Here is a 12,932-nt window from a genome sequence, read left to right on the forward strand (position 1 = left end):
GTTTGTAATAATGCCATAGAAATGGAGGTATAGACTGTTTAAATTGAAGAAAAATTATACATTTGAAATGGAAACAGAAAAAATAAATGCATTATGTATTATTGTAAATCTATGTTTCCTTATTCCTAGCAGTGGATCATCAACACCTGTCATATTAGCAATCTTAATATAGAATAGAACCCTTGTTTATTAAAGAATAATGACAGAGAACATAATTAGACTGTGTAAAGAAAATTGATACATTTGGAATAAAATAGAAAAAAGTATATACCGTTTCATTTTAAATCAATGTTTCCTTATTCCTAGCTGCTGATCATCAACACCTGGGATATTAGCAATCCTAATATTGAATTTATAGAAAAATAATAACAGGGAACATAATTAGACTGTTTAATATGTATAGTAGTATAGAAGCATTATTCATAAAAAAAATAGTAACAGAGAATATGTTGCTGTCAACAACCAAAGGCCTGCTACTACACATCGTCAAAATCCTCCTCCTCATCATCATCATTATTTACCTAGACTTTAGTGTTTGCACAGTTATTGCATTCCCCACTACATATATAGTGAGCTGTACAAGGTAGAGGCTTTTCAGAACAACTACATGAAGCACACGTTTACAGCTACATTTGATATTTATTAGTAGCTATGGAGGTGCTAATGGCATAACTATCATTATTGGATCAACTGTGCCATTTACGTTATGCCTGCACCCATAGTCCTCATATTTGAGAACTATTTTCAGATTTGCGCCATGTACATACTTGAAACTGGCACAACCTTTAAGATGGTGGTATCCTTTTATTAGGGCATATTTTGTGGGAAACGTAATGTAGGGGATCCTAAGCTCATTTAGGGGTTTCAGTGGCTGAAAACTACCTCCTTGGTACAGCAGTGATACATATTCCAATCCTACATCTAAAATATCATCAGTGCTGGCATTACTATCTTCAAAACTAAGCACATCAGACCTTAGTTTTTGGGATGACATTAAGAGTTTTGTGTGTTACCTTTCCCATTTCAAAAAAGGCTGAGGTGGTGTCACACCCAGACATAGCATGTATGAATTGAATGCACATGCACATTTCACGTCCTTGAACCTCTCTAGCCACATTTATAGACAGTGTATGTTGCTTGGTTTCCATGTAAACTTCAGATGTTGCATAATGAAGGAAAAGGGCCAGTATAGTTGTATCATCAGGTACTACTTTAATGGGGGCCTTATTAGTAACTGTTTCGTCAAGAAGTCTCCTCACAGTCTCACAGTTAATAACACCTTCACCTCCTTCTTCATCAGCATGCTCCACCTCAATACCTGTATCTTCTAGACTTGGTTATATTAGCCTGATCAGTTCCTGCCTGTTGCTTCTGTCAGAAAGAAATTTTGTTTTGTCAGATGGAATGGGTGAAGTGAGATTTGAGATCGTATCTGGTGAAGATTCCTCTACTATGAGAGTCAGAGCCATTGTCCCAGTGTTTTTCCTTGCTAACTTTTTTCTGTGCATTTGACAAAGATATTACTTAGCCATAGTGTACTTTACATCCCTACCTAATTTTCAGCGGCATTCTTTAATACTTATATTAGATAAAGTATAGTCATAAAAGAGTAAAATAAAGCAGCTGAGGCCAGTGGCAGAACACTTTAATGTATGGGTTCAAAGTTAGAAGTGATGTAAACATATGATATCCCAACTCCCACAAGGTGATGATGACAAATGGCTGTCTCTGAAGTTCTGAATGAATATTCGTACCTGGTCAAGGCTTCAAGAATGGCGACTATGACAAGTCACTGTCCCTGTGGTTGCAGGACAGCTTTTGTGATTTGACTTGCACAATTGTTTAGAAGTGAGGAGGTCCGTAGCAAACCCTACATAGCTTGAACGGGTAAATGAATAATAGGACCCTTTTTTGGGTAAGAAGTACACCCGGACATCGAAGGCTACCAGTTTTTGTCGTTTGTTGACTTCCCATTAGATGCAAAAAGATAATTATATATGCTCTATAAAGCATTGGTTATTGAATTGTTAGTAAAATATAGCTTGTGGAACAACAAAACTTGCTTTGCCAAAAAAAAGTCATGGGTTATAATACGTCACTGAATGACCTCTATATGTCCCCAGTGCTTGGCTGAAGTCTGAATTCTTATAATCCAATCTAATCCTATGCAATTATCTATTTATTACAATGATCATCACTGTCATATTAGGAAAAATATCAAAGGAGTTACATCGAATGACAAAGTTTTGTTCACTTTGTTAATTGATTTCTAATTATATCATTTTTTAATGGAGAAACAGTGATAGAAAGTAATTTCACAGATTACTTGTGGAAAACCTTCTCTTCAACGATTCTAGCACTCGACCTTATAGCATAAATCCTATATACTACTACTACTACTATCACTACTACCACTACTACAAAGTGTAAACAAGGAGTATTGGTTGTATTTCATTGTTGCCAGAGGTGGAGACTTTTTCATGAATAGCCAATTATCCACCGAGAAGGAGGCTAAGTTAATGATGTCATAAGTTAACGTCATATCTTCGAAAGACATTCCTCTGAGATTGCTGGTGATGTCTACAAGAAGTTGGTGTTACTCTTATAATTACCAGAATTATGCAACTTTCGTAATAAAGAATACAGTAAAAAATTAGGTAGGGATGTAAGATACCCTGTGACAAAGTGTCATCTCTGTCAGATATGTTGATGAAATTTTATTCCGGAAAAACATCGGCTGTGAATCTCATAGCAGTCAACACTGCTTCTGTGCTTGATCTTTGGTTTTCCTAACTGTATATCAATCAAATATAACATAAACAAGTAGGCCAGGACATTTCCTCCACATTACAGACCGCACATAACTTGTGTCTATTCTTCCAATTTGTGGACATTACTGACTGTGTAGCAAAGCGCATCCATCAGTCGCCATGACTGTTGGCTTATTGATTTCACAGATAATATCAGGATTCATATGTGCAATAAACTGTGAGAGATGCAACTGGTGTATTTCTCATTCCTCCATCATCCATAAAGAGAGAAGGGACAACTGCTGACAGCTCATAGGAGAAGGTTGCCTCTGTAGGTTGACCTAGAGAAAATGTCATTCCTGTCATTGTTCTTGAATGACCTTCCAAGTCTGCAATGATGTTTCAAGGCAATTGACCCGTTCATCTGCAATAATTCCACTTGCAATATTTACCAGCAGATGTTCATCCTCAATCTAAAGGGTTGTTTCTTAGTAAGTCCTTGTTAGAAATAACTGGAGGGGCTCTATTACCACATTTCACATAACTGATGTTCATCTCTCTCTATTCTGCTCAGACCAGGTGCTAGTGAATGTGTGGGTCAATGATCTTACTGATGCACTGTACTGCGCAATAAGAGCTGTACATAACCACTTTGTCCAAACTGACTCTGTATATGTAATATTAGTGAGACCTCCATGTGTCTTTCCAGACCTCATCAAACTTTGTTCAGTTATTATGTCTGACCAAGCACTCCAGAATAAATGGCTATTCCTTCTGACTGTGAACAACTTCCTTTTGCGAAAAGGAATTAGAAAATTATTACATAACTCCATCACAGTCATTTAAATAAAGGCAGCAACACTTAGCATATTTAATTCAACCAGCTTACCTTACTTTGAATACCAAGGTATGAAGACAGCAACAGATTTTAGTAACTACAAATATAAAATCTTGGTTTGTGTGCATATTAAAATAACAGTATAGTTCCTGGACACCAATAATGGTCTTGGAACAAGACGTTAAGTGGTCCACTTTGGTAATAAGTCACTCTCCTTACTGATTGAACTAATTATTTTCATATAAAGTTTCCATATAATCTAACATTTTATATTTTTTCAATTAAAATCACATTAATTATGCCTAAGGATGAAAGGAAAACGTTTCAATATATATATATATAGGAATATATATATATATATATATATATATATATATTATATATAGATATATATATATATATATCTATATATATGCATATATATATATATGTAGATATATATATATATGTATATATATATATATATATTAATATAGTATATATATATATATATATATGTATATATGATATATATATATATATTGTAGATAATATATATATATATATATATATATATATATATATATATATATATATATATATATATATATATATATATATTATATATATATATTAATATATTAGAGAGAGAGAGAGGAGAGATAGAGAGAGAGAGAGAGGGAGAGAGAGAGAGAGAGAGACTCTCTCCCCTTAGGTAAGATAATAATAACTAATGCTAGTATCAAATTTCCATAAAGTTGATCGGGGTTGAATTTTTTTTGGTATACCCTGACCATTCTTATTGTAATCATGAAATAAAAAATTTGGCCTTTATTATACTAAATGCCTTTCGGTTTCTGGGGAAATTCCATGTTAATTTTTTACTGGCCTGTTAAGACAGATCCTTGCATGATTCTCCTCTGCTTTGCTGTGCAGTTCATTTACAATCAATAAAAGGTCTGACTATTGTTGAATGGAAGACAGGCTTATGTTCAGCAGAGATGATTTTTTCTCTTCTAATAGAGAAACGTTAATTTCCTCTTCTCCTCCCCTACCCTTTATCTTCCCCTCACCCTCCCAATTCCACCACCCCTCCCTCCCTCTTCTTCCTTTCTTGTTCCTTCCCTCTCCCCTTTCCCTTCCCCCCTCTGTTTTCTTTTCTCTTTCTCCATCCCTCTTCCCTCCCTCCACTTCCTCTCCCTCCACCCTCCCCCTACCCAAAGCCTGTCATTCACAGTTTTCCTGGGCAGTGCCGGGTAGTCAGCTAGTAATGATAATTCACAGTCTTTTGTGCTGCTGGAGGTGCTGGCATCTCTTTCTGTAGGTCCTTCATCTTGTGAAAATATTGATCCATTATCTATCCTAAATATAGTTTCCTGGTTAAAATGCTAGGCAAGCCATAATATACCAACTTCATCTTGTCATACAGGTATATACTGTATGACAGTCTCATTCATATGCTTGGATTCTATCAGAAACTGACAGGAGTTGTTTCATATGCCTGGATTCTATCAGAAACTGACAGGAGTAGTTGAAGGTGTCTGGTTAAGTGATCATTCATGAAATTTTAAACATTTTATCAATATATGTACAAAACTCAGTTTTGACATTGGATTACTCATGTTCTCTCCTCAGATTGACTCAAGTGTTTTAATTTTGTTGGTGAATGGTAGTTGGTCCTTTCAATTTTACCCTACCAAAAGACATCCACACTGTTGTTTGGTTTTATTTCTTATTTCATATCTTAAATGAAATATGTTGGTTTGTCTGCTATGAAATGAAAATTTTAAAACCTAATAAGTAATATTTGTGTGTATTTTTTGTCTTTTCAGATTTACTTTACCCCCACCCAGCCTTTTTCCAGAGGCAGTAATCAAGAACGAATATAGAATGTTGGGCACAAGAGAGCCTTTATGCTTCATTATTCCAGTTTTGTTTTATCAAGACCTAATGAAAGTGGCAGCAATGGCACAAATAGAAATTTTCCCTGATATCCTAGCGACTTGCTTGTTGAATATAAGAGATGTGATGCAAGAACTACCTTTGATTGTTCCAGATGAAATATATTTGCCTGCCCCTCCTGTCTTTGCCCACAACATCTACCCAATGAAAACTTGAAGGAAGGAAATGGAGATAATGGAAAGTAAGGCATTTTTCTTGTTTTGATTCCTTAGGTGGACCCCCTTGTACAACTACCTGTAACTTTCTTCATATATGTAGTATATATTTTTGTGATTGTTACGGATTTCATAAATATTGAATGTAGTTTCAGGAATTATAGAACAGAGTTCATCCTTTTAAACATTTTCATATATATTAGTTGTCCTGGACAAAAAAAATGACTACTTGCTTTCTTGTTTGCATTATTTTTTTTTGCTAAGGATGGACTTATGTGGTTATTGGAGGTATAGTTTGGAACCTATGATGCTGTACTTTGTTTTTTTTTTTTTTTATTATTATGTTTTAATGTTATTACAAACTCACACTGCTACTGGCCTGAGTCATAAGATTCCTCAAGGTAGAACATGACACAACACAAGAGTCACAAGATGTAGGTTATTTACTTGATACAGATAACCTAATTTAACATGAAAGTGTATACTACTGTAACAGCAAAAGAAAATATTGGAGATCAGTAGTTCTACAGGGGTATGAGCTACAGAATTATGAGGTATCATTGTAACTAATCACTCTCCATCATGAAAATCCTATAAATATCAATTTGTTATATAGTATTGTAAAGGGAACAAAAGACCTCTGTACTAGGCATTAACATCAAAAAAGAAAATATTGGAGATTCATAGTTCTACAGGGGTATGACTTACAGAATATGTAGTACATTGTAACTAATCACTCTCCATCATGAAAAATCCATAAATATATCAATTGTTATATAGTTATTGTAAAGGGAACAAAAGACCTCTGGTACTAGGCATTATAATGCATAGTACCAGGTACCTCGATAGCATTGGTTGATGGGGCTTTGTAAATTTGGGCAGTATGCCCAAAAGCAAGAGGCTCAAGTACCAAGGATCAAAGGTATGTTCCATATCACAAGGCATCATATGGTAGATGACCTTACAGGAATGCATATGGTGTTGTTTTCAACAGTAAATACCACTGTTTGAGAGAATGGAACTGCTTCTTGTTTTATGAGATAAGCTGTTGGGATGCTGCTGACATCTGCTTAGGGAAACTGTAGTCTAACTCTGGAAGAAGAAAAAATGGAAGTATAGTATCGGGTACATAGCTTTTTTGGGAGAAATACATAATTTATTCAAGTGCTGCAAAAACTAAACTCATTATCAAAGGTAACACTAGTTACTATTTAGTCTTTTCATTATCAGTTTTATTAACATTACATGTTGACCACTTTGTTGGATACCTGGTTCAACTTAAAACTATTTACATATCAATATATTTATTCAAGTGTGACTTCATATTCCAAAGATTAAATGAATAACTTATTAGTCCACTGCTAACCTATGTAGGTAGGATAGGAACCTCCTTCAATTTACATCAGGAGAGATTGTGAGCAGTTGCAACAGTACAGTGGACCCCTGTATTCACGTTCTACAGATTCGTGGACTCACGTGTTCGTGGATTTCTCTCTGGAACATTTCCCCCTATTATTTGCAGGAAATTCGCCTATTCGGAGTATTTTTCTATTTACAGTGGGCCCCCCGTATTTGCGTTCTCCGGATTCGCAGATTTCTCTTTGGACCTTATCTACCCATTATTTGTGGGGAATTCACCTATTCACGAGTTTTTTTTCCAAAGATAAATAATCCCAAATTAGTGTATTTTGATGTTATTTTCATTACTAAATACATTTTTAGGATACAAAAAAGATTTACTAATTTTAAAATATTAATATTGATCAATACTGTATTAGTAAGTTTAATAAGATTAAGTGATATCACATAATAACAATAGTAATAATTCTCTCTATCTCATTCTTACAGAGATGTATGTTTTCTGTATGATAAATAAATGATTTACTAATTTTCAAATATCAATATTAATGTAAATAGCAATAATATCAATTCATTAAAGAAAATACAAAAGTGAATTAGTAAGATTTTAGTTTATAAATTGAAAAATTATGTAAGATTAAAGGAAATCCCAGTCTTCATGCATCTTTCTTTCGAACTCCAGGTACCAAACTGAGGTCTAACAGCTGTCAAATATATCACATAATGTGACTGGAGGGAAGGGAGTGTGCTCTCTCTCTCTCTCTCTCCTCTCCTTCCTCTCTCAATCATCTCTCTCTCTCTCTCTCTCTTCTCTCTCTCCTCTCTCTCTCTCTCTCTCTCTCTCTCTCTCTCTCTTTCTTACAAAGATGTATGTTTTTTGTATGATAAATAAATGATTTACTAATTTGTTCATGCCACTTACCTGACAGATATATATATATAGCTGTATTTTCTGAAGTCCGACAGAATTTCAAAACTCGCGGCACACGCAGTGGGCGGCCAGGTGGTAGTACCCATTCCCGCCGCTGGGAGGCGGATATCAGGAACCATTCCCATTTTCTATTCATATTTTTTTCTGTCGCCGGTCGGTAAACTACTGTTTACAGACCTCCGCGTAGGATTTTTGGATTTGACTCGCATTTAAGTATCTGATTGACTTTTGGTATTGATTTTGGATTGTTGGATTGGCATACGCGATAGTGGACCGTTTTTTGACTTTGGATTGGCTTTTCTGTAAACGTGATGTCTGGACTAAATGCAGTGAGTTTCAGAGTGTGTGTGAGGAGTGATTGTAAGGTGAGGCTACCGAAATCATCGGTAGACCCCCACACAGTATGTATGAGTTGTAGGGGGCATGTTTGTTTGGTGGATGATCGGTGCAATGAATGTGATGGATTGACCGATGATGATTGGAGGGTGTATGATTCCTATCGGCGTAAATTGGAACGCGATAGGATCAGGAGGTCTTCCTCCAGGAGTGGTTCTACCAAAGGTAAGGGTACTAATATTTCTCCTGCTATAAAACACCTGTAGATTTTGCATCTCCTAAACCTGTGTTGTTGCCTTCGGGCCTGAATCTGTGTTGGAGAAGGTAATGCCCTTTCTCTTATTTTGGAGTCTCTACGTACTCTAGAGACCAAAGGAAAGCCTTGGAAACTGGCTCAGTGCAAGTGCGTGATCGTGCCCCTAGTGTTGTGGAGGGGGCGTCAGATCGGCCCCATAATGCCTCTAGGCCTAGACCGCTATCGGACTCCCAGGAATCAGGGAGGGGATATGTCGAAAGCCGCAAGAGGTTACGGGGGCTCCCCACCGATCTGGCGTCCCTTGCGGGCAGGCCTTGTTGCAAAGTCCCAGGCTGTCAAGGAGCACGCACAGGCGCGTATCCTTAAGGACTGCTTTTCGTCCTCCGAAGCGTCCTCCCCGCGCAAGGGGTGGAGCGCTCGGAGAGACTCTCGTCCGCTGAAAAGGACGTTTCGTGTTGAGGACGCTTCACGTCCCGTATCGCCACTTTCTTCGGACGCTTATGACGCTTTTCCGCCTCAGAAGAGAGGTAAAATCTCATCGACGAGGACGCTGGGTTTGCGCGCACAGGCTGACGTATTGCCTGCGTAAGCCCAGAAGCCAGGTAGCTGTACCTGTGAGAAGGAAGGAGGCGTCCCCTCACCCCTCGTCTTCCTCGCAGGATCAGCCCTGCCCCTCCCTCTGTTCGTTCTCTCCAACGAAAGAACATTCTTTGTCCTTCAGGACCAGTTATCGACGCTTATGGCTCAGAGGACTCGCCTAGCAGTCGAGCCTAAGCGGAGGAAGGACCTTAGGCTGCCCGTCAAGAGGACTAAGCAGTCTCCTTCTCCCTCTCCTCGCTTGTCTCTTTCGCCGATTGCGTCTCCTTCGGCGATTTGCCGATCTCGTTCGCCCGCTAAGAAGACGGGTCGTCAGGACGCTTTCGTTCCCTCTCAACGTCATGGGCAGGCTGCTTGCCGTGATTCTCGAGAGCACGCTCAGGACGCTTTGAGTGCGCTCAGGATGCTTTTGAGGACGCTCGGGCAGAAGGACACTTTTGTCAAGGGACTCTTGGGGAGGACTCCGAGCCAAGACTGGACTACGTGCACCAGGAACGCTGGGGTTTGCCCGCAGCACAGGCATGTATCCCTGAGAAAAAGTCTACCCTTTCGTTGAAGAAACGTAAAGACGCTTCTCTTGGAAGTAAGGCTGCCTCGGTCGTCGCTAAGGACGCTCATCGCCGTCAGGACGCTCTGCCTCCTTCGAGCGGTAAACGCCACAAAGAAGACAGCTTAGATAAGGCTTCTACATTTAAACATCGGGGGTCTTTGATTAAGGCAAGACCCGATAGACGTACGCCCTCTCCGGAGAGGCGGTCTCCTCTTCCGATTAGGGAAGAAGGAGAATTGAGTAGTCCTGCTGACTCTGTTGAAGAGGAACCTTCTGCTGCCTCTTCAATCTCGGACTATAAAGTTCTTGTGCGGCTGTTGCGCTCGTCCTTCGGGGACAGTTCCAGCCTGCAGCTCCCAAGTCTCCTCCTTCGCAGTTTTCATCCTCGAAGACATGTAAGACCCCGGAGTTTGTCGAAATGAAGACTTCGCTCTCCACTAAGCGGGCCTTCAAGAAACTCCAAGACTGGATGGAACGAAGGGAAGGATCAAGGCAAGACCAACTTTCGCCCTTCCTCCCGCTAGACTCAGCGGTAAGGAGGTATGTGGTATGAACCAAAGGAGCGTGGGTGTGAGAATCCCTTCTTCAGCACAAGGGGATTTCTCCAGCTTGGTGGATTCTCAGAGGAGGTCCCTTTTATCCACTGCTAAAGTGACCTGGACCCCTACAGAGACAGACCATCATTTGAAGGGGCTGCTGCGGACTCTTGAAGTCTTCAACTTCCTGGACTGGTGCTTGGGAGTTCTAGATCTGCAATCTAGAAGCCCAGAGTCTCTCAGTCTGGGGGAGCTGTCCAGCGTGCTATCATGCATGGACAAGGCCGTCAGGGATGGTTCAGAGGAGCTTGTCTCTCATTTTGGTACTGCCTTCCTGAAGAAGAGAGCTTTGCTGTGTAACTTCACGGCTAGATCGGTTACTCCAGCTCAGAAAGCGGAGCTGCTCTTTTCTCCTCTTACGAGCCATCTCTTTCCCCAGACTTTGGTTAAGGACCTGGCAAGCAGTTTGCAAGAAAAAGCAACGCAGGACCTCTTAGCCCAGTCCTCGAGACGTCCGGCAGTTCCTTCCACTTCTTCGTCTTTTGTGCGACCGCCGAAGAAGATTAAGCCCTTTCGTGGGGCTCCTCCCTCGAGAGCAACTCCTCGAGGGAGAGGGCTTGCAAGAGGAAGAGCTTCCTTCAAACCCAAGCCATCCAAGTGAGATGCATGTCCTTCAGACACCAGTCGGAGCCAGACTGAAGTCCTTTGCGGGAGCATGGAGAGAGAGAGACACGGACCCTTGGTCCCTCAAGATCGTGGAGCAGGGGTACAAGATCCCCTTTTTAGATCTTCCTCATCTTTCTACGACTCCCAGAGACCTTTCTCCATCTTATCAGGGAGAAAAGAAACAAGTGTTGTTCGATCTTTTACAACAGATGATCGAAAAAAGAGCGGTGGAGCAAGTCGCGGACCTGGGGTCTCCAGGCTTTTACAACAGGATTTTCCTAGTACCAAAGCAGTCGTCGGGTTGGCGTCCAGTCCTAGATGTAAGCAGGTTCAATCTTTTCGTGGAAAAGACCAAATTCACGATGGAGACGCCTCATTCTGTTCTGGGAGCCTTGAGACCAGGCGACTGGATGGTGTCCTTAGACCTGCAGGACGCGTACTTTCACATCCCGATCCACCCTCTTTCAAGAAAGTACCTAAGATTCATCTTGGGCAAAAAAGTGTGGCAGTTTCAGAGCTCTTTGTTTCGGCCTGACCACTGCTCCAATGGTGTTCACCGTAGTCATGAAGAATGTGGCGAGGTGGCTACACTCTTCAGGGATAAGAGTTTTCCCTTTCCCTTTACCTCGACGACTGGCTTATCAAGAGCGTCGTCGAGAGAAAAGTATATGAAGGACTTGCAGTTCACGTTAGCCCTGGCGAAGTCCCTGGGACTTCTTGTCAACCTCGAAAAGTCGCATCTGACCCCGACACAGTCCATCGTGTATCTGGGGATTCAGATGGATTCAGTGGCTTTTCGAGCGTTTCCGTCCCAGGAACGTCAGCGGCTAGGATTAGAGAAGATCTCAGCCTTCTTGGGGAAAGAAACTTGCTCGGCGAGGGAATGGATGAGTCTGCTGGGCACCATTTCCTCGCTAGAAAGGTTTGTTTGTTTCCTTGGGAAGACTGCACCTCAGGCCTCTCCAGTTTTTCCTTGCGGACGAATGGAAGGCCAAGGACGATCTCAATGCGATCTTGAGAATCTCACAGTCAATAAAGAGCCATCTAAGATGGTGGTTCGATCCACAGAAGCTACAGGAGGGCTTGTCCCTAAGTCTTCTGAGCCCCGACCTAGTGTTGTTCTCAGACGCTTCCATCGTGGGCTGGGGAGCAACACTAGGAGGGGAGGAAGTGTCAGGCTCCTGGAGAGGGGAACAGGCAGCCTGGCACATAAATGTCAAAGAGCTAGCAGCGATATTTCTGTCTCTGCAGTTCTTCTAAGGGAGTTTGACGAACAAAATCGTTCAAGTAAACTCCGACAATACCACAGCACTCGCTTATTTAAAGAATCAGGGAGGAACACACTCCAGGATTTTGTTTCACCTGGCGAAGGAGATTCTGCTGTGGGCGAAAAGAAGAAAGGTTACGATCCTGACGAGGTTCATTGCAGGAGTGCAAAACGTCAGGGCGGACCTTCTCAGTCGTCGGGAACAAATCCTACCGACGGAATGGACCTTACACAAAGACATGTGTCGAGACCTTTGGAAGTTGTGGGGACGTCCTCTGGTTGACTTATTCGAGACGTCGAGGACCAAGAGGCTTCCTCTGTATTGCTCCCCGGTCCTAGATCCAGAAGCAATAGCTGTGGACGCGTTGCTATGGAGTTGGACGGGCCTAGACCTGTATGCCTTCCCGCCATTCAAGATCATGGGGGAAGTCATGAGGAAGTTTGCGGCTTCAGAAGGGACGAGGTTGACCCTGATCGCCCCGATGTGGCCAGCGAGAGAATGGTTCACAGAGGTCATGTCTTTCCTTGTAGACTTTCCAAGGACGTTGCCCTGGAGGAAAGATCTACTCAAACAGCCTCACTTCGAAAGGTATCACCAAAACCTCTCCGCTCTGGGTCTGACTGCGTTCAGACTATCGAAAAGTTGGCCAGAGCGAGAGGTTTTTCGAAAGCAGCTGCGAGAGCAATCGCAAATGCAAGACGTGCATCTACAAGAGCTGTATACCAATCAAAGTGGGCTTCCTTCAGGGC

General features: G+C 41.1%; 1 protein-coding gene across 3 annotated transcripts in view; it reads left to right on the forward strand.

Annotated features, from left to right (window-relative positions):
- Positions 1 to 12,932, forward strand: part of LOC135221943 (uncharacterized) — a 181,658-nt gene that overhangs the window by 84,625 nt on the left and 84,101 nt on the right. The window contains exon 1 of one of the 3 annotated variants that reach the window (XM_064259977.1): positions 5,508 to 5,710. The exons of the other annotated variants lie outside the window; for them this stretch is intronic. The gene's annotated coding sequence lies outside the window, so the exon portion shown is untranslated. Of the gene's footprint in view, positions 1 to 5,507; positions 5,711 to 12,932 lie in introns of those variants that run through there. 3 annotated transcript variants of the gene reach the window in all.

Source organism: Macrobrachium nipponense, chromosome 3 (genome assembly GCF_015104395.2).
Source record: "Macrobrachium nipponense isolate FS-2020 chromosome 3, ASM1510439v2, whole genome shotgun sequence".
Classification (NCBI taxonomy): Eukaryota; Metazoa; Arthropoda; class Malacostraca; order Decapoda; family Palaemonidae; genus Macrobrachium; species Macrobrachium nipponense.